Below are 23107 nucleotides of genomic sequence, written 5' to 3'. Positions count from 1 at the left end.
TCAGGAATCAGGAAGCCTCATTTATAGACCACTCAAAATCTGGGTTGCAAGTCCCTCATCCAGTTTCTAGAAGAAAGAGTCACAGCAGGTACCCTCTGAGGAGACCCAGGGACCGTGGAGTGCTGAGTGGTTCTCAGAAGGACATCGTTAAGGACTCAGTTTCCTAGGACAACTGTTTATCAGTGTTTTTATTCATAATGCATCTTTTCTGCTGATAACTCAGGATCTCTAACAGCTCAAGGATCAGAAATAAACGGAGCCAGGCATCCGATCAGACTCGCAGAGGAGGCAAGCATCCACTGTGGGAGAGACCGCCTAGCACATGGCCTCAATGACCCCAAAACATCGTTTGGGGTGAAGAGGAGAGAGATGAGTTCCTGTAGGTCTCCAGCCTCAGTTTCCTCCTCTCTGAGGTAATAATACCCACACCTCTCGGACTGTTAAACTGATTACGGACACAGATGCAAATAATGTACCCAGCACAGCGCTAAGCACACAGCAACCCTCCAAGTTCACACACTCTCAAAGTGGTCACCTCCCCCTCAAAATGATTCATTTACTGTCTAAGAGAAGTGACCCTTGCATGTTCCTAAATTTTCACAATTTCCCACACCAGTATTCTGTAAGGCAGTGCACAATTGTAAAATCTTAACAGTATCAACTTTTGTTGAGACTTATGGTGTGCGCCAGATACTATGTCAAGTGCTTTGGAACCTCTAACTTCTACCACCTGCCGCTGGTCACCTCTCTCTTAGCTGCGTACTGTTACCAGTTCCATTTTACAGCCGAGGACAAGAATGCTCAGAGAGGTTCAGTAACTTTCCAAAGGTCACAGAGCCAGCAGGAGGGGGAATCCAGGTCTGAACTGAGATAAGTGATGGGAACCCCATGGGAAAACGATCCTTGGCACCTGGTTACTGCCCCTCACTCTAATGTACGCAGGCATTTCCAAGGCTTCACACGGGGTTCAGGAACAAAGCAGCCACAGCCCTGGATGCTCTCTGGCTCTGGCCAACCCTGGCACACCAAGCAAAAGGCTTCTTTCAGGCAGAGGGAACAAACGAGGCTTAAGCAAAGTGAGAGTGGATGGCCCTGAGAGATGAAAGCGCCTCTGTCTTATCGATTCTGCTTGAGGAGCCTTTGGGAAGGAGAGATTTTTCTTCGCAGAGGAGTGAGAAATTCTGCAACCTGGTCAAATTTTCAGCAAAAGAGGTACCAGGAAAAGAAGCAGGAAATAGTACCCAAGGAGGCAGGCTGTTTTGCATTTGAGCTGAGAGGGATCTCCTGCCTCTCGCCTGGGGCCCTTGGCCCAGGTCCGGTGCCTCACTCTTCTCCTCAACTGTGATCAAGATTCCGGCCCCTAGGCTGTCAAAGAGTACTGACCAAGCTGCTCAAGGCTAATGCAGTTTGCTGCTGACAGAATACATGTGTGCACGATTTCCTTCCCCTCCAGCATGGGATTTTTGTGGTTCAGAACCTGAGCAAAAACTCCAAGAGCTGTGACACTGAGGGGATGGTGTCACTCCTCTGGGCCTCAGCCACCCCATCTGAACAAAGAAGAGACTGAATGAGCAACAAAAAGCCAGTGGCCTTCCAGATAAGCCATGCCAGGAACCCCAAGTGCAGGCAGGTGGAGCTGCAGGAGGGCTTCTGTGTCCTAGTCAGCCCTTCCCCCACTGCCCCAGTGCTATTAGCATGAACCCTCTGCCACCCACGTGTAGGCAACTTCTGGCAGGAGAGCCAAGTGATACTGTGCAGACAGAGCTGCCCTTTGTGAACACAGATCACCTGTTTCCCAAGGGCTAAAGGAGGAGCTTCCTCCAGGACAAACTCAGAGGCTGTCAGGAGAAAACCAGAACAGAGCTTCGGGGTTGGCGGCCCAACAGGTGACAAGGAGAAGCCCGTGCTGGGTGACCCCCCCTCCATGGTCAGCCAGGTGCCTGCGCTTTCAAGGTTTATGTTTGGGGGGCAGAGGCAGCCAATGTATCTGGGGGACTGGCTTACTGTCACAGTTCAGCAATTCTGAACAAACAGGTCCCAGTGCAGCAAAAGTTTTCAAAAAGGGACAAATTGTTCTCCAGGGTCATATCAGCCCTCTATTGCTATTGTGACAAACTGCCACAAATTTAGTGGCTTGAAATAGTCATTTTTCAAGTCACAGTCCTATAGGTTAGCAGTCTGACACGAGCCTCGCCGGGCTCCAGCGGAGGCGTCAGCAGGGCCGCGCTCCTTCCTGGAGCTCCAGGGAAAAATCCGTATCCAGGTTTGTTCAGGTTGTTGGCAGAAATCAGTTACTTGTGGTTGCAGGACTGAAGACCATACTTCCACGCTGGCTGTTAGCCGGGGGCTGGTCTTTGCTCCTAGAGGCTGCCCGTGTTCCTTCTCCTCCTTTCCTCCTTTCCATGGGCTCCTAGAGGCCTCTCTCCAGTCCCTGCATGCGACCCCTACATCTCAGAGCCAGCAAAGGCATGTCGAATCCTTCACACACTCTATCTTCTCCTTCTGCTGCATCTTTCTAGTCTCTTCTGTCCTTTTCTGTTTTTAAGGGCTCATGTGATCACACTTCAGATAATCCAGGACAATCTCCCTATCTTAAAGTCATGTGACCAATAGCCTTAATTCAACCTGCAAAGTCCCCTCATAGCAGTACCTAGATATTACTTGACTGACGAACCAGGCGACAGGAGCCTTGAGAGAACAACTTCAGAATTTTGCGGCCCACAAGGGCCTTCGGTTCTAAAGGCACGGTATGCCTTAGAAGCCCCCATTAGCCCCAAGCCTAGTGAGAAGGCAGACGAGGGTCAGCCCACAGCCTCCCAGGCCCTTTCAGCCCCAGAGCAAGATGACTCAGATCCAACGATGGGTACCACACAGGACTGGGTTTAGTCCCAGCCCAGCCACCCCCTACTGACTGCAGTCCCGGGTCAGGTTCCAAGACGTCTCATCTATAAAATGTGGGTACGACCAATGGTTGACAAGCTGCCGGAAGAAGCAGACACAATGAAAGGAAATGGGCTGCCAGGCCTAGGACGGCAGGCCTGAGACCGAATCAAAAGTCTGCAGACCCGCCTTAGGGATCACAAGCATTTAGCACCTGGACATGCAATGGAGGCACTTTTTCACCACATTGTTTCTATCTTAGGAATAATCACATGAGGCCAAGGAACTTGCAGGCTGTGGATAGTCCTAAAGGAAAAGAGCCATTTGAAATCAGGGTGAGCACCCCAGAACCTTGATACCTACTTGAGGCCAACACGCTCGCAAAGGACCTTGACTAAGGCATGACTAGCACCCGGGATCCCCCCTCTCTGGCCAGGGCTATTTGCTTTGATGCCATCTTACAGCTACTTCTCTGAGCAAACGGCTGCCTGCTTACATGGTGATAAGACGAACATGTGCTTTTTGAAAGTGCAGAGAGCCCCAGCACTCCTTGCAAAATGAGCTACAGGTCTGGCACTGGGCTTGTTCATTTACATGCATGATCTCGTTTAAGGATCACAACCTATGAAGTAATATCCGTATCTGCTTTTTACAGGAGAGAAAACAGGCTCAGAGAGATTAAATTACTCACCCAGGATGTGAACCTAGATTTGAATGGCTCCAAAGATGTTGCTGTATTACAGTTCTGAGTGTATTGTGCTTACGTGCTTAAAGTTGTTCGAAGTCCAGTGGAGAATCAGATATTTCATGGGGTCCTCGACCAATGATCATTCTCCTGCATCTAGCCACTGTCTCTCAAAACAATGCTCTTGCCATAACAGAGGCAAAGGAACTCAAAGCGAAGACCCCACTGAGACCACTCAAGCCTGTATAAGAAATATGCACACCCCGAATTCAAAAAGAGTCATGTACCAAAATGTTCACTGCAGCTCTATTTACGATAGCCCGGAGATGGAAACAACCTAAGTGCCCATCATGGATGAATGGATAAAGAAGATGTGGCACATATATACAATGGAATATTACTCAGCCATAAAAAGAAACGAAATTGAGCTATTTGTAATGAGGTGGATAGACCTAGAGTCTGTCATACAGAGTGAAGTAAGTCAGAAAGAGAAAGACAAATACCATAGCTAACACATATATATGGAATTTAAGGGAAAAAAAGTCATGAAGAACCTAGGGATAAGACAGGAATAAAGACACAGACCTACTGGAGAACGGACTTGAGGATATGAGGAGGGGGAAGGGTGAGCTGTGACAAAGCGAGAGAGAGGCATGGACATATATACACTACCAAACGTAAGGTAGATAGCTAGTGGGAAGCAGCCGCATAGCACAGGGAGATCAGCTCCGTGTTTTGTGACCGCCTGGAGGGGTGGGATAGGGAGGGTGGGAGGGAGGGAGACGCAAGAGGGAAGAGATATGGGAACATATGCATATGTATAACTGATTCACTCTGTTATAAAGCAGAAACTAGCACACCATTGTAAAGCAATTATACCCCAATAAAGATGTTAAAAAAAAAAAAAAGAAATATGCACACCCCAAACAGCCCAAAGATGGGGGTCTGACCTCCAGGGCCATGTAGAGCTGGCGGACAGCTGATGGGCGACTGTGCAGGTCTTCTCCTCTCCTACTTCTCCATCATATCACTCCCCACTTCATCTGACTTTTCTGGCCAACGGGACAAGGGGCTAAGGAGTAGAAAAGATCATGTAAGAGTTGCACAGCTGGAGGAGGAGGAGATGAGTTGCAGTTTTGCAGCAACGGTGTCAGGAAAGAGCAGGACCGCCAAGAAGCAGCCACTGGCCCTACAGGACGATGCTGCTCTCTGTGGGCTTTCACACGCGTAACGCCATTTGTCCCGTAAAATAAATCTATGCCATAGCTTGGTAGAACCGTTCTCATTCTGTGAGGTGGGGAAAGGTTAAGCGACTTGCTCAAAGTTTTCTCTCAGATAATGGCAGAAGCATCTCAGATAATGACGGGAAGCATTTCTTATTTACTCAAAAATGTCAACTACTGCTATACCATGCTGCAAGAGTAAGGAGCATCTTGGGAGAGGGCATGTGTGACCACCCACAGAATGAGGAAGAATACTCGGAGGAGCTGATATCAGCAACTACAGCCAGAAAGTCGGAGCCACGTGAGGTAACCAAAGGCACAGGAAAGCAGATGCCATATGGTCTCCAGGACGGCAATCAGGGCTCTCTGTGAAGTCCTATGAGCACGCCTGAGGGTTCCTAAAAAAGGAGAGGTCAGGACAGCTGGAGACTAAGGCAGATACTGTCAAGGTTTCCACTAGGATGACTGAAGGGAAGAACTTGAGCACGGAATGGGGGCTGCACGGGTGTGCCCGTCACATATGCCCAACACCTGCGCCTGTCACTTGTGTCTGTCACGTCTGCCTGACCCGGACACTTGACAGGTGTGCGCGTCACGTGCGCGGCGCCCGTCACGTGCGCGGCCCCCATCACGTGCACCCGTCATGTGCCCCTGACCCGGGCACCGGACAGGTGCGTCAGTGCTCCCACCATGTGCGCCCAAGACGAGTGCGGTGCCCTCACATGTGTCTTTCCTCCCTTGCTCTCTCTCTCTCCCAGGCTCTCATGCCCAGGCACACACAAGCACCCACGGACACCAACACACACGTGTGAAGTAAATGCCATTCTTAAGGCCATACTGTTCTCTAGCTCTGAAGGTGAATCCCTCCGATTTTTTTTTTTAATGAAGAATCACTCAAAGAAAATTTCCATCACTCAAGTCAAGTGGAGAAAAATGCCTCTGACCCAGCTTAGTCCCATAACTCAGCCTTCTCTTTCTAAACTGTGCTGAGGACGGAAGCAAACCCACCAATACAAGGCACTGCCCCCTGCAGATGCCTAGGAAGTAAGGACAAAGCCATTTCATCGGTCAGGTCTCACTGAATGAAAAGTGTCATGTGACCAAATTCCCCGGTTGCCAAAAATAATTCTGCTACAACCCAGAGCACAGAAGTGCCCAGCCACGCTGCCTTCTGTAAGCCCAGTGCCCTCTCCCAGAATAAGGAAGAAAGCAGAATAAAAAGGCAGCGCGCTCTGGCAGCCTTACGTAACAGTCCCTGTCTCTCCGGCTGGCAGCAGCAGATTTATAATGTGCCATAAATAGCTCCCTCTCCGGGGAAAGGAGACCACGCTGTGAGGCTGAGCTGCAGAGCCTCACTGACAGCCTGCCTCTCCTCTTCCATCCCCAACGGAACCTTCATGCGTCTTGCAGCACAAAGCGAGTTCAGTGAGAGCAGCTGGCCCGAGCCCAGCGCAGACCTAAGAGACCTGAGTCACCTAAGAGACTCTAAAAGCTGAACGAGACATTCAGGGAGCACCGTGTAGCACAAGCCAGTGTAGGAGCCGTAACTACAGCACGGTCCTCTGCAGACAGGCCTCCCCAGCATACCAGGTCGACAGAGCCGCTCTGTGCTCCCAAACCAAGTCGGGACAAAGAGCAGCCTCTGGACATTTCATTCTGCCAGCCGGAGAGCGTAAGCCACCCTGGCAGGTGGCAGGCAGGCTGGAGGCGGTTCCCGGTGGGGCATCACGGCCCGTATGCTCCCTGCCCCAATTCGAACCCCCATCAGAAAACCCCCATCTGCACCAGAGTCCTCTCCACATTCCCAGGTCCAGGGAGGAACCCTAGAGGCTGGCCAAAGCCAGGCAGGGTGTAGCAGGAGTGGGAAGCTCATCCCAAATCCCTGTGGGGTGGCTTGGTGGAAATCTCTGTGATTCCAGGCCAGAAAGCAGTTGCTCTGAAGAGGAAAACTTTCCCTGAGAAGACTCAGATGTTTTAAATGAGGAAGCCCTGCAGCCCACACTGCATGTTCTGTCACTTCGAAGGGGTGTGGGGTGCAAGAAACGGGGAGAGAGAGAGTCGGGATCCACGGGGAAGGCAAGTACGTGAGACCTGTTAGTGATAAAACCTCACCCAGCCAGAACAGTGGCTGCGGAGCTGTCACGCTCAAGGATAAAGGTAATATAATAACCAGAGTGAGGAAGAGGCCTGGGAATGCGGGGCAAGGGTGACAGAGGAAGAGAGGGAAAGAGAACAGTTCTCTGTACGGGACCCCTTCTTGGGTCCCGGCTTTTACTGCCCTCACTCCCCGGGTGGAGTCTGGCTTTAAAAAAAATCATAATGACTCCAACAAGGAAAAGAACACGAATGCTTCCCGGTTATTGCAGTGACCGTGAGCCCGGCCAGGCCCGGGTACATTACCCCAGGGAATGCTGACCTAAAACTCAGGGCAGCCTGCAGGCCTGCGTCATGGCCCTCCTCCAGTTGCCGATGGGGAAACTGGGGCTGGAGGCAACGCCCCACAGTCCCAAGAACCTAGAGGCGGGGCCGGTGTTGAACCCAAATGTGTTTAATGCCTCAGCACATGGCAAACGCGCCAATAAATGCGTAACGACAACGTCAACTTAGTTCATGGTATTCTTCTCTTACCACTTATGTAGATCTAAAATTTTCAAAGCCAGTTGGGACAATAAAAAGGAGCGATCCTACATGAAAAAGAAAATTTTAAGATTATAAGAGAATGTCGATTTCAAGACAAATGCTTTCAAAGAAACCATGAAGATTATTTTACACTGAAAAATGTTAACCTCCCCAATAAAAATACTCATGTAGGAATCATTATGAGAGAAAATTCAATCATAGTTTTTAGGAGAAAAATCACAAGTAATCAGAGAAATGAAAACGAAAACAAGTATGAGATACTCTCTTGTTATCTATCCCACATGCACACCTTTTCCCCCTAGTTATAACCTGTGCCTCTGACCATGTGGGTAAGGAGGTCACTCACACCCGGGAGTACGCATCAAAAGCAGTTCCACTTGGGGCTTCCTGGTGGCTCAGTGCTTAAGAATCCACCTGCCAATGCAGGGGACACGGGTTCGAGCCCTGGTCCGGGAAGATCCCACATGCCACGGAGCAACTAGGCCCATGTACCACAATTACTGAGCCTGTGCTCTAGAGCCGGCAAGCCACAACTACTGAAGCCCACGCGCCTAGAGCCCGTGCTCCACAACAAGAGAAGCCACCGCAATGAGAAAGAAGCCTGTGCACCACAAGGAAGAGTAGCCCCTGCTCGCTGCAACTAGAGAAAAGCCAGCGTCCAGCAACGAAGACCCAACGCAGCCATAAATAAATAAATTTATTTTAAAAAAAAGAAAAGAAAAAAATAGCAGTTCCACTTCTACAATTATTTCCTAAGGAAAAGTCATAACGGTGCACAGAGATTGAACTTTCCTCTTCCAGCACTGCGTCACAGTGAAACACTGGAAGATAAAAAATGTCTAATAATATGGATTTCAATGAAATAAAACATGGTCCATCCATGTAACAGGTCTGTACATGTTCCATTCCTAATGATGCTGCAGAGAAACCCACGGAAGCCAAGAAAAGGTACTCGGGATAGCCTGAGTGGGAAAAAGGCAGGTCACCAAACAGGGTATAGAATATAGTGTCTCTGTTTCAGTAAAAATGAGACACATACAAATATAATTGAAGAGTATCTCCAGTAGAATTTCAGCTCCGCAGGCATCCTTTTCCCATCCACAGAACTACACCCAATAACCCTGTTACCCCTCCTTATTAGGTCCTTGGCTGTCCTCCAGCACGACAATCGAGCCCTCACCTCTCCACGCTTCAGCACCGCTGCACCGTCCTACCAGCCCACACGTTTAAACAGCCTGGATATGAGCACATTTCCTCACCATGGCCACAGAGGTACAAATGCCATTTCCTAAAGCACATCCACTACAAGTTCAACCCCTCTGGGGACATTAGTCACTATGGGATGTTGAGCAGGTGACATTAGTCACCATTAGTCACTATGGGATGTTGGGCAGGTCAGTTTAACTTCTACAAGCCTCAGTTTTCTCATCTATAAGACGGGAAATAATAATAGTACCTAATGATGCAGGGCTCTCACAGGGATTAAAGGAGATAATACACTAAAGTCAAATGTCCTCTAAGCCCTTAGTAAATGCTCAATAAATCACACCTCTGCTCAGACCTCTGAGAAAACTCCCCAGAAGCGGGGGTTAACCTTCTGGGGAAATGGGCGCCCTATTTCAACAGGCACTTTCCTACAATCAGACTTTATAAAAAGTTCAAGCACACATAATTTAAATTCCATGCCTCCTATAGTATTGGCAGAAACTGAGTAAAATAAAAACTTACTCCTGTCTGTTTTGTTCACTGTTGTGTCCCCAGTGCCTGGAACATAGTAAAAGTCGAGTGTAGAATGAATTGAATGATTCACCCTCTATGCTCAAACCTACTGAACACAACCAACCCAACTGTTCTATCTTAACCACAACTACACGATAGGCTAGTCACCACGATAATTGTGGTGACATAAAGTACAATGGATTTCCACTGAGTCATCTGTCATATTAGGAAATGAGAAGGAAATGTGGGATCTCCCCGGACCAGGGCTCGAACCCGTGTCCCCTGCATTGGCAGGCGGATTCTAAACCACTGCGCCACCAGGGAAGTCCTTAAATTGTGTTTTGAAGAAAGCTTCATTTCCATTTCCATATGAGCTTCTCAGTGTGCACTGAACCTACAGTGAAATCATAGCCTTGTGTTTTTGAAAACAGATTCCGCAGCTATGGAAACAAGTTGTCACTGTATACTGACTTCACTGTAGGATCAAGTGAGAAGAAACATCTCAGCTTGGACACAGCTACTTAGCTACAAACATTGTTCTTTTCAATAAAAGTGCTTAACCGTAATCAATAAAGCCCTTAAGTTCCTAATTCTCTAGACAAACTGTAGCACATAAAAGTTCCTTCAGCCAACAATTCATACTTCAGGCACATGTGTAGTAAAAAAAAGTGTCCCATTCCTGATTTTATTAATTCTAAATAATCCCCCGAGAGGCAAGTGGGTTCCACTTGGCCCACATTCAAAGTCAGATTCTAGACTTAAACCAGCCTGACGGCAAAGAACAAATTCTCTATAAAGCACTAATGCAGGCATCTGGAAATTACCAGAAAGGAATGGGAAATCTTAGCTCAATTTTTATCATCCACTTTCAGTAAGTAATCCAAAACAGACCTTGGAATTACTCATGAAGTAGCACAAATAATTAGGAATGTGTGGTACTGACAGCAGAAGCCCGAAGTCTCTATATAAGCATATCCCAGGAAGCAGTGAGGTCAGAGATCAGAGCCACCAATGGGCTGAAGGAAGCACGTTTTTCCCCCAGAAAAAGGCACTCCATTAGTCTTTCTGACTGAAATTAACAGGGCCGTTACTAGGAAACTCGTCAAAACAGCCATGCAAACATTGAGTGAACACTGACAGCTGGGCCTTCAGTCACAGAGCTTCCTGGGATGGCTGGATCTCACTAGGGTGAGGGATTATGGTTAGTACAATGCATAAAGGCAACAGCAAGACAGGAAGTGAAAGGAGGAAACACACCAGCTAGGAACTGGATGGCGGGGAGCCGGGGCGGGGGGGCAGGGAGGACTGAGTCATCCCCAAGCAGCAGAGGGCTGGTGCCTCACTAGTCCCCGCCAGACACCACCCCCAAGGGTGCCAACTGCGGGAGGCCCCACAGAGGCACCACATCTGACCGTTGATGACCTTGCTCAGAGGGACCAATACCCACGTGCAGCTTTATTTAGCAAGCCAAGCTATCTCTTTGTCTCTCCATCTTATTTCCAGAACAGAGCAAGCAGCATCTCTGCACGGCCTTGGTGGGTCTGACACACCTCACAGCTCCTCTTCACAACTTAAACTTGAACAGCAGACCCAGCTAAGACAGCTTGCTCATAGCTTTAAAACAACACCACCCACGTGGCCTCAGGGGAACTGATGGGGTCACATTTTTACAACTGTGTTATGCTTTGCCTACACTGTGTTTTTAATTTTTGGACTAACTGCCAAGTCTTAAAAATCATAAGTTTTCACACACTGAAGTCTGGATTGCTCAGCCCCTCTTGATAAATGTGGAGATCCGGCAACTTGAGGCTCACATTCGTGAGATTTTGCTGACAAGTAACACTTGGTCAGGACCTAGAAAGCAGCTGCCCTCCAATGTGCCAAAGTCCCCACCACTCCCTAGTACCTGGTACCCAGTTGATCTCATCCCTTTGTGTTATCCACCTGGCCTCTATTAGCATGTTCTATAGGACAAAAAGGGGGCAACATTCTGGAATAGCTTTGCTTCCACTAATACAGAATGATTCCAGTCTTGGCAGATCTCCTTTTATATGTCAATGTCATTTGCAAAATTCCAGTTAAAAAGAATCTCCGGAAAGGGGATTGGTTTTAGGTAGAGTTCTGATTAGCTTATTGTTTATACTTACAATTGTGACATATAACCCAACATAAAAAATTTTTAAGAAATCCTTAAACTTCACATCATGAGAATTTTCTCCAACAAATTCTACTGTTCAATTTACAATCAGAATCTTACAGGAGATCTATTAGACCTTCAAAGACTAGATAATCCCAATTATACTTAAATTGTTCCAGAGCAAAGGAAATGAAAAAGAAATCCATTTCTTTTTATGAAGCACATATAACACTGACACCTAGGTACTTCTAGGTACAGTGATAAAGAATCTGCTTTCCAATGCAGGTTGGGTTCGATCCCTGGGACCCCACATGCCGCAGGGCAACTAAGCCTGCGCGCCTCAACTAGAGCCCGTGTGCCGCAAACTACAGAGCCCACATGTCCTGGAACCTGTACGCCACAACTAGAGAAGAGAAAACCCACATGCCACAACTAGAGAGAAGCCCGTGCACCACAACGAAGAGCCAGCAGGCTGCAATGAAAGATCCCACATGCCACAATGAAGAGCCTGTGTGCTGCAGCTAAGACCCGAGCCAAAAATAAATAAAATAAAAATAAATAAATAGGGACTTCGCTGGTGGCGCAGTGGTTAAGAATCCGCCTGCCAATGCAGGGGACGTGGGTTCGGGCCCTGGTCTGGGAAGATCCCACATGCCGTGGAGCAACTAAGCCCATGCGCCACAACTACTGAGCTTGCGCTCTAGAGCCCGCAAGCCACAACGACTGAGCCCGCGTGCCACAACTACTGAAGCCTGTGCGCCTAGAGCCCGTGTTCCACAGCAAGAGAAGTCACCGCAATGAGAAGCCCGCGCACCGCAACGAAGAGTAGCCCCCGCTCGCCGCAACTAGAGAAAGGCTGCACACAGCAATGAAGACCCAACGCAGCCAAAAATAAATGAACAAAAATAAAATTTATAAAAATAAATAATAAATCTTAAAAAAAAACACTGACACCTAAACCAGATAAATACAGCACAAAAAAATGTAAACTAGAGACTAACCTCACTCATGAATAGCAACACCTTACTCCACGAGGAAATGCCAGCAGCATTCTCAATAAGGTTGGCGACAAAGTTATATCTATACTACTCTAATATCTCCACGACTATGTAACAATGTGCACAATAATCAACAGCCTTCATCAGTAACCAGTTAGAAGATGCAATGGAAGATAAAACGCCAAATACGACAACAAAATATAATACTCAGAAGTAAACTGAACAAGATATATGTAAAACACAGGAAAACATTTTTAAAAATCCAAGTTATTCATTATGACACAAATTAATTGTAAGAGTAAAATACTGGAAGCAACCTCAATGTTTACATATAGGAGTTTATACCAAACAATGGAATACTACGCCGCAGTAAACAGAAGAATATATCAGAAAGATCTCCGTAAACTGATTCTAGAACAGTCTCTGGAATATACTGCTAAGTGAAAAAGAAAAGGTTACTACTTTCTCTACAAGGAAAAAGGGAAATAAAATATTCACACATAAGTAGCTATTTATTTTTACAAAAAGAAATAAGGAATAAACTAACAATGGAAAATGGATTACCTTTGGGGGTGGGTAGGAAAAGGGTGAAAGATTAAGAAGGTAATGAGCCACCTTTGGGTAGAGCTTTTCCTACACCTTGGACTTTGGATCATGTTAATGTTTTACATCATCTAAAAATTTAGTTAAGCCAATGAAGATGGAGACTCTAACACTGAATATAAACAGAAAGAAATGGACATAACCAGAGAGCAAACAGTAACAACCTTGGCAACCTTAGCACTCAGAAGAAAAGAAAGCATCAATCAATGTCACTAGTGCATATAATACTCTTGTATGTACTCAATGAGATACATTCTCTAAGGGTCAAAAAGAACTGCAAAAAGTAAATCTTGAATTTTATACAGTAGGTTTGTTGATGGTAGTGGTATGGGTGTAGCCAATTTTTAAACTATTTGGGGTGCAGTGTGTAAATATATTGGTGTTGTTTATAACAAGGTTCGGGAGTTGTCAGTTTAGTTGGAAGGGCAGGGAAGGCATTTTTGGCAGAAGGCACAAGAAAACCGTAAAAAAGTTCAACGTGGGTGGAACTTAAGATTTGGGGAGTAAAGGTGGAGAGGCGAGTGCAGACGCAGGCCACTTCAGCACACAGCTCCGGGGGGCTACTACTCACACTGTAATCTATGTAATCGTACACTAAGGTGGCCCTGGCCTCGTACCGCATGCTAAAAAGAGCTCGGCCTTTGTCCAGAGGCAAATAATCCACCATGGCAGACATTCTCTCGGCTGCAAGTTCACCCTGAGATGCTCAATGATTTAAAGGTAACCATGGGCTTTGACATGAGAGCTTCATGGCCTGGAGGTCAGGAATACTCAGTATAAACCAACACTGCCAATTCAGATCTGCAGAAAGACATGTATTTTAAAACCTATTCTAAAACCTATTCTAGAATTTCCACAATTCTGTGACCTCTGATTAGACTCAAACAATATCAAAGCAAACGGCCTTTACCCAACGTAACTACTGAAAAAAATGTGGCTACTTAACCCATTGAAAATATATCCTTAATATTCTAAGGTAAAATCAATTCATAGATCATTTTCAGAAAAGCGTTTTCATTTCCCAGAAGAAATCTAGCACAAATATTTTAACTTCAGTATTTTAGGAAACATTCTGTAAGCTGCTTAACATCTTTACTTTTCAATTGCTTTTCCATGATAAGTTCATAATAAAGCAAGATTCATCCTGTCCTTATTAGTCTAGAATCACACGGTAGCTTCCCAGATTCCACTTGAGAACATCCTAAGAGTTCTTAGGAATTACATTCAGGTAACTCAGCAAGTTCAGAAAACTGTTTCACAACTCAAAAGTCCTCCTGCACTGACTTGGGACTGTCTGTGAGAGAATTCACATTTTTGTGATGTGTCACCACCACCCAATCCAGGAGCCTTCTGTGGCATGTCCCCCAGGTCCTATCTCACCTTGGTCTTGGGGTGTTTCAGTTATCTACTGTTATACAGCAAACGACCCCAAAACGTAATTGCTAAAAACAACGACGACTGACTATCTCTCACATTTCTGTGGGTGTGGCAGAGGCTCAGCAAGATGGTTCTTCTTCTGGTCTCACTTGGGATCTCTCACGAAGTTGCATCAGATGATAACAAGGGCTAGGGCATTTAAAATGAGTTCCCTCACATGTCTAGCACCTTGGCAGCGATGCCTGCAAGACTGGGACCTCTCTCTCATGTGGAAACATGTTGTTTCCACCATTGGGCTTCTCCAGTGGTGGCAGGAGCGTTCAAAGTATGAGGCAGAAATCGAAGATCTCTTTAAACTCGGTGTTGAGAGTTACACAGTGTCACTTCTGCCACAGTCTACCGGTAACAGTAAGTCCCAAGGCCAGCCCAGATTCAAGGGGAAGAGAAACAGACTCCACCTCTCCACAGGAGTGTGGCAAGAATCTGGAGCCCAGCCCAGATTTGTATAAACTCCTATATGTAAAGACAGCATCGTTCCCCTCGGACAATAAGGTACAGCTGTGCTGCCCCTGCCTGCTTTCTCTTCGTTCACCATATGGCTCACAAGAGAGTAAGAACTTGGGACTTCCCTGGTGGTCCAGTGGTTAAGACTTCGCCTTCCAATGCAGGGGGAGCTAAGATCCCACATGCCTCGCAGCCAAAAAACCAAAACATAAAACAGAAGCACAATTGTAACAAATTCAATAAAGACTTCAAAAACGGTCCACATCAAAAGAGTAAGAACTCACAAAGTCACCAAGTCTTTCCTGCAAGAAAAGTCTGATTCCACAAAGAACCTTAATGCTTCTTCGGCTATGGTCAAGGACAAGACTTGCCAAATTTTTTCTATAAAAGGAAAGAGAGTGAATATCTCAGGCTTTGAAAGCAATATGGTCTCTGTCACAACTATTCAACTCTGCCGCAGCAGCAGGAAAGCAGCCGTAGATAATATGCAAACAAATGGGTATGGCTGTGTTCCAATAAAAGTTTATATACAACAACAGGTTGGAGGGGGATGGAGTTGACCTACAGGACTTAATTTGTCGAGCCCTGGGCTAGGAGAATGAGTGCTGGATTTCGGACTGGAAAATCAGGCCTGGAATTCTGACTTTACTCACTAACCATGTGACCTGAGTTTCTTCAACTTTCTGAGGTTACCTTCTTCATCTAAAACGTAGAGAAAATGCCATTCATCTTCTGAGGCGGTTGTAGGAAGGGCTATGCGTGAAAGTGCACAGCCCCTTCCCTCAGTAAGAAAAACATGCCTTAGTTCTAGCCTGCAGCGCCTGGAGAACAACTCCTCCAGAGGGGGGTCCCAGGGAAATCTAGCTGGCAGGACAGAAGGACTGTCCACCACTGTTTCCCAATGAAATGGAACCTTCACTGATGAAAATTGTATTTCGCAGCAGACTGAACAGTCTTTGTTAGAGACCTGGCCCTGTTTTGCTCTTCCTCAATAGCAAAATATCTTGTTTTAAGGCATATAGACAGTGTGGACACAGATGGTTTTTCACAAACAAGTAAGCATACATGGTCAGCGAAAAGAAAAAACATACCGAAGTAAGCAAGCCTCAGACGTGTGATTACTCAAATAGAAAGTCTGTTCAGTGGCACAGCAGTATAATCGTATTGTAGTTAAGCTGGTTTTGTAGCTTCTGAAAGGTTAAACAAAAAACAGTCTCTGAGACAAGTATATAGATACATTTTTTAATGCTAAAGGCGTAACTGGAATTTTTTTAACATGGGAGTGCAAGCTTTACTTTTCTAAAATTGGCCCTGATAGGGAAAAACAAAGTATTCAAAAAATCTATTCTTAGCCAAAAGGAATTTAAAGCATTAAAGTACTTTGTTTGCATCTCCCCTAATAGGGCAGTGCTTTGTAATACCAATAGTCCTCTAAGAAAATAAGAGATTTCTATGTAGCTGGCAGCGTTCTACTCCAGCTTTCAGAAGATTCCATTCATCCACAGGAAAGTAGACAGATTAGAAGCTGAGTGATTTGTCCACTGTCAAAACCTTGTCCGCTGTAGGATTTTCCCGCAGCACCCACACGAGCAGGATCTCAGCCACGGCCCCTCTTGCAATTTCATCGTCCCCTTCTGCCACAGCGGTGTGGCCCTGGCCAGAGCAGCTGTCCCAGTCTCCAGGAGAGACAGCTGCGTTCTGGGGGGACGGCGTTAGAAGGGCGTGCGTTCCCTCCTAAGCCCCAGAGTAAGTGCCAATGGCTGTCATCATTTGGATTGAATGTCCCCTTCCAAAGCAATCTGGATCACTTCCAGAGCAAAATACTACTGAATAAAGTTAAAATCTAGGCAAACGGGTGGATGGAAGGATGGATGCTTCGGACTTGTTGCTCCTGATCCATAAATTAATAAATGGATGCATATTGTTGGTCTTCTGAGTCAGAAATGAGATGGAAAAGAAGTGAGATGACTTAGCATGAGAAAAGCGAACATTCCCAGATTCCCCTGTATTTGTACTTGAGCGGAATGGAATTCTCACATGATAGCTGGGATGTCTATATTAAGGATCTCAGGCCAATCTTCTACTAAATAAAGTTCCAGTGGCGTTGAGTTCACATGATACCCAGAGCTCTCCAGACAGCTGCTTGTTCTCCCCATATCTCCCGCTTTGGAACTGCAGCTTCAGAGTAGCTCCTTGCCTGCTCTTGCCATGGCCAGAGTCCATGCTGTAACCAGGAGGTGTGAGGGTGATGAGCTATCAAAGGACTGACAGATAACAGAGCTGCCTCTCTCACGCTCTCTGTGTGTGTGTGTGTGTGCGCGTGCGTGCGCACGCACGCACATATGTCTCTAACTGCCTGCATATGTACACATAAACCCACCACTGAAGGTCGATGGGTATGTAACGTGTTAACATCAGGGGAAGATGGATCAAGGGTGTGTGGGAACTCTCTGCACTCTCTTTGCAAATTTTTTGTAAATCTAAAATTATACCATAATAGAGGGTTTTTTTAATAAATAAATAAACTTTAGGTCAACTTGAAGGCTTGAAGCATATCATTCCAGTTTCCAAAGGTTCCTTCTGCATAAGGAGATGAAGCTGATCAGGTCCCCAAAGGACCGCAAAACACACCTGACATTCTGTGGCTGTTTAGTGTTGACATTAAGACCTTTCCCCCCCTCCCCGATGGCAGGCTGCAGCTATACACTAGTGAGATTGCTAAGCGGAGTCCCACCTGCAGGACAGGCAGTCAACTGCTTATTATGTTCCTAAGCCTTCCCACACTGTCGGTGCCTCCCTGCCTCCACTCTCCCAAACGCAAAGGGACAACAAACATCAAGACGTGACAATGCGCAGGGGAAGCAGAGGGGCAGTATTCACATGTCTCCTTCTTACCCACAAGAACCTTCCTCAGGAGACCGAAGCAGACTGGTCCTAATTGCAACGGCCCGTGTCAAAACCATGGCGGGGGGTGGTGGGGAGAGGGTGGGGGGATGGAGGGTATGGGGGTGATGGTCACTGGGGGTGGAGGGTGGGGGAAATGGGGGCGAAGAGGTGGGGGGATAGGGGAAGTGGGGGTGAAGAGGTGGGAAGGGATGGGACCACGGTGATGGGCCTGGACCAGTCAATGCCTGCTCATGCCTCCCCCTCCCCCAGCTCCAGGTGTGGCAAAGCAGGAGGCTAAAGAGTGGAACAAAATCCGGATTCTGTTAGGAAAGAGGAAAGGGTAGTAGAAGACGGATATGTGAATTGGCAATCGGTTTCTGCTACTCCCATCATTCATTTGCTCATTCATTCATTCAAGCAGCACGACTGTGAATCTGCTGACAGTCTGTGTCTTGAAAACTCTTGCCCAGAATTGGATTCTAGCCCTCCAGGAGCTTATGGTAGAGCCACATTTGCATAAGAATATTCCATTTCTCTGATATTCAAAGTAGCACTGGATATCCCAGGCAGTCTAAATACCAAAGGGTAATTTACTGGTTTCAGAGTGATTTTAATTACTGCATCGTAAAATGCACCAGTGCCCCACTTCCCATCTCCATGGTCACTGCTGGCTGGGAAGCTGCTTAATCTGAATCGGTTGAGGCAGCAGAAGGTGCCCTTCACCAGGCCCCATCCTATTAATAGCAGCTGTGCGTGACTCAGGTTACAGGTTGGCTCAAATCCGTATCAAACTGGCTCCTCCAACTGAGGCAATTTTGGTACTTAACTTTGTCTCTCACATGAGAGTCTTATTTTTAAAACCCAAGTACTGGAAACAGAAAAGTTGATGTTGAAGTATATTAGAAAGGATATAGAGCAGTCTATTATTACAATTAAGGCCAGAAAAAAGTAAGCACTGTGATTTTCAAAAAAAAAAAACATCCCAAGTACTCCATGTTGTATCCTTATGTGGCACACAGTTAAAGCTTAAGATACGAAAAACACATACTATTATGTTGCATTTGGGACATTAAAAAGCAGGATTTCTTACCTTGCTTCTACAAGATTTCTGAGTGAATAGAACAAAAAAGAATGCTTTTGATTTTACGATTTCTAACATTCACCTGGGTTAAACAAACTATTTAATGTCAGTTAACAGATATACTATCTATAATTTTAAAAATCAATGATACAAGAGAAAAGGGTATATTTCTATTTATGTTGAAATATGGTAAGCATTTATTGCAGGATACTTAACCCCAGGTACATTTCAATTAAACAAAATCATTTCAAAGGTTTGCATGACACAAATGGCCAATAGGCACATGAAAAGGTGCCCAACATAAACAGACATCAGGGAAACACAAATCAAAACCACAGTGAACACCAATTCATACCCTCTGGGATAACTAAAATCAGAAAATAATAATAAGGTACTTCCCTGGTGGCACAGTGGTTAAGAATCTGCCTGCCAAGGCAGGGGACACAGGTTCGAGCCCTGATCCGGGAAGATCCCACATGCCGCAGAGCAACTAAGCCCATGCACCACAACTACTGAGCCTGTGCTCTAGAGCCCGTGCTCCACAACAAGAGAAGCCATCACAATGAGAAGCCCGCACACGGCAACGAAGAGTAGCCCCCGCTTGCCACAACTAGAGAAAGCCTGTGCGCAGCAACGAAGACCCAACACAGCCAATAAATAAATTAATTAATTAATCAAAATAAATAAAAACAAATTGTTTTTAAAATAAAAAAAGATAATAACAAGTGCTGGAACCCTCATACACTGCTTGTGGGAAAATGTAAAAGGGTGCAACCACTCTGGAAAGCAGTCTGGCATTTCCTCAAAAAGTCACCATATGATCTAGCAATTCCACTCCTTCCCATCTACCCAAGAGAAATGAAAATATATGTCCACACAAAATCTTGCCTATGAATGTTCGTAGCAACATTATTCATAGGAGCCAAAAAGTGGAAACAATCCAAAAGTTCATTAACTGATAAATGGATAAACAAAATGTGGTATATATCCACACAGGGAATATTATATGGCAATAAAAGGGAATAAAGTACTGATCCATGCTAGAACATGGATGAACCTCGAAAACATCATGCTAAGTGAAAGGAGCCAGACACAAAGGACCATATATTATATGATTCTATTTATGTGAAATGTCCAGGATAGGCAAATCCAAGGAAACAAAGCAGATTAGTGGTTGCCTGGGGCTGGAGGATTGGGGGAAATATGGAGGAAGTGGTGATGAGTACGGGGTTTCTTTTTGGGGTGATGCAAGTGTTTAAAATTGATTATAGTGATGGCTGTACAACTCTGTGAATACACTAAAAACCAGTGAATTCTACACTTTAAAGGGGTGAATTGTATGGTATGTGAGTTCTATCTCAATAGAACCACTTTTTTTAAAGCTGTTAAAGTCTATGGGAAGGGGTGACAATAAAGGGATAGGCACAATTTGGAGTGATGAAACTATTCCGTATCCTGGTGGTGGTCACACAACTCTATACATGTATTAAAATTCACAGAAGTGGATGCCAAAAGAAAAAAGTCTATTTCGCTATACGACAATGTGAAAAATAAACATTTTTCCATGAGTCTATGGCTTTGGGTATGCACAGTTGACGTATTATGAACAAATGCTCAAAGATAATCACGTCAATGATTAGTCTGTAAGACAGGGAATGACTGACCTCTTGCTGACTTGGCTGTATCTGCTTCAGTGAATAAAATAACCAAGTCACCTCCACTTAGCACCATGCATAAATTGTAACATTCCCTTCCAAACAGTTCAACCATGCTGGGAACAGGTATGATGGTGATAAAACAGCAGAAGGCCATTTTGATAGGAAATAATGGAGTCTTCCGATATAATGCTGCTTCTTCCAGCCACTAGGTGAGGAGTAGGACTGGCTGTACAACTGGCGAGCAGGTGACCTGGGGTGAGTTATTTCAGACACTCCTGCTTAAACCTACCCACAGCTTCTCATCATTGCTTAAATAAAACCCAAGCTCCTGATTCTGGCCTGCAAGGCTCTCACTGTGCAGCAGGTATCTGGCTGTACCAGGCTGGGGGCCAGGACAAGGCAGGACAGCAGCGTGGGCCATGAAGCCAGCCAGGCCTGACCCTATAGCCAAAGGGAAGGCTGAAGGAGGTCATTCACTCCACGGGATTGATTCATTGATCACGCTGACTCAGTGCTCAGCGCAGTAACTGGCACATATGAGCCCTCAATAAACAGCAGCTACTGTTACTAATTTTTTTTTTTTTTTTTTTGGGCTATGTTGGGTCTTCATTTCTGTGCGTGGGCTTTCTCTAGTTGCGGTGAGCGGGGGCCACTCTTCATCGCGGTGCGCGGGTCTCTCACTGTCGCGGCCTCTCTTGTTGCAGAGCACGGGCTCCCGACGCGCAGGCTCAGTAGTTGTGGCTCACGGGCCTAGTTGCTCCGCGGCATGTGGGATCTTCCCAGACCAGGGCTCGAACCCGCGTCCCCTGCATTGGCAGGCAGATTCTCAACCACTGCGCCACCAGGGAAGCCCCTACTACTGTTACTATTATAGACACACAAGTTCCACACACATACACAGACACACACACACACACCCCAACGTCAGCTTCCTAAGGACAGGTGTCTGCCTCCCCCGTATCCTCAACACCCACAAAACCAGTCTTAGAGAACAGAGGTAAGATTCAGGAAGAGCCCAAGTGTTTAGAGAAAATTCTACAAAAATTGAAAGCAGACCTTTCCCAATATCTCTGTCACAGCTTACCTAAATGTCAGGGTAGAGTAGGCTGTCTTCAGGGAGAGAGATTTTGGTTCCCACCTGTGTGAGATGAGCAGTAAATCCATTGCTGGTCATGGAAAAGGCACAGGGGACCCTCAGCAGACAGGGGCTGGGTCTCATTTCTCTCAGGAAAGACAAATCAAGTGTCCCTGGATTTGGAGGACCTCTTTGCTCGGGCCAGTTGAGGCCTGCTCTACCTGCCCAGCCAGGTCAAGCAGGGTCAGTGTGAACTTGGCTCAGAGCAGGCCCCTGCCAGGGCTCCTGTGGGCCTGGATCCTGGGGGTGGCGGCGGGGAGGCAGTGGCTCTTCTGACAGGATTTCTCCAGTCTTCACCCGGGTCCAGGAGGAAAGGAGACCACACCACAGAAGGGGGCCAAGCAGAGTGCACCCAGCTCCCTCACGGAGAGGAGAGGCTTAGCAGGACCCTCGAAAGCAGCCACTTGCCCCAAGGGTCCTCTTTTACCCTCTTCCTTCGCCACCAACGTGATCCCTAATTCTGAATGGGACTGTGGTATTTTCTCTCTCGCAGAGTGTTCGGGTTTTTTTTTTGTTTTTTTTTCCCCAGGGATGGGCGGTTGGAGGGTGGTCATCATCCACCTTTTCTTTCTCTAGGTGCAAAGGATGAGCTCAGCTATCACACTACACAAACTGTAAACGTCCACTAAAAGTCAAGCAGATGGGGTCCATAAGGTCCACCAGCTTAAACAAATGGAAAAGAAAAGATTTCATTGTATGGGGCATTGCCTGGGAGAAGCAAGAACTCATAAAAACAGCCATTGTTCGCGAGGAAAGAATCCGATGGCTTTATTCCAGGCAGCACATGAAAAAGCAACATTCAGCCAGCTTGCAGAGTCAGGGAATCTAAATGGCAGTGGAGTGGCCGGTCAGCCGGCTCCCCCTGCCTTTCCCCCTTAACAGAAGGCTTGAGAGGAGCCAGGCACACCAACACCACCAAATGCCATGGGAAAATGACTTCTTGAGGGCCTGTGCACCTGGCCCCCGATTTGCTTAGGATGCAGGGAACTCTGACAACGGGAACTCAAATCCTGAGGCCCTTCACCACCCCAGTCCTTAGCACACTGGTGTCCGCGGCTCTTGCATGATGGGGGGGGAGGGTCAGAGGGAGACAAGGGAGAACAATGCATACAGTGTGAGCTCAGCCAGGTTAAACACACATCTCATAAGCATATGCACACAGAATAAAGACTGGAAGGAACCCCCAGAATGCCAACTGCTGTTATCACTAGCATCCACACACACAGACCTTGTTAGTTCTTCACATCATGTACAATAAGACAAGTTATTTTTTCCTTCCAGATTTAATCATGCTTTGGGTCCACTTGGCTACTTTCCCAAATCAGAGGCTGAAATTGCTCCACAATGGCATAAGCAGCCTTAAGCAGTGACGCTGCAGGGACATTTCCCTCAGGAAGCCTCAGGTGAGATGACGGCTCCCTAGGGGGATAGCTTTCCAAGTTTTCTGGGACTAAACCCCAAACCCACAACAACTGACTTTTCTGTGTGTGTCTACAAGATCATCTGAACGAGTTAGCGTGCACTAGAACCTTCTGGAGGGCTTGCGAAAACACAGATTGCTGGGTCCCAAGCCTGAGTTTC

The 23107-nt window shown here is 46.5% G+C and overlaps 1 protein-coding gene across 4 annotated transcripts in view; it reads right to left on the bottom strand.

Annotated features, from left to right (window-relative positions):
* The window catches only part of TRAK1 (trafficking kinesin protein 1), a 162791-nt gene that overhangs the window by 108471 nt on the left and 31213 nt on the right, over positions 1-23107 (bottom strand). The window contains exon 2 of one of the 4 annotated variants that reach the window (XM_033402002.2): positions 4516-4637. The exons of the other annotated variants lie outside the window; for them this stretch is intronic. The gene's annotated coding sequence lies outside the window, so the exon portion shown is untranslated. The remainder of the gene's footprint in view (positions 1-4515; positions 4638-23107) is intronic. 4 annotated transcript variants of the gene reach the window in all.

Source organism: Orcinus orca, chromosome 10, assembly GCF_937001465.1.
Source record: "Orcinus orca chromosome 10, mOrcOrc1.1, whole genome shotgun sequence".
Classification (NCBI taxonomy): domain Eukaryota; kingdom Metazoa; phylum Chordata; class Mammalia; order Artiodactyla; family Delphinidae; genus Orcinus; species Orcinus orca.
The sequence above is the reverse complement of the archived record's forward strand: the minus strand, read 5'-3'. Positions and strand labels throughout refer to the sequence as shown.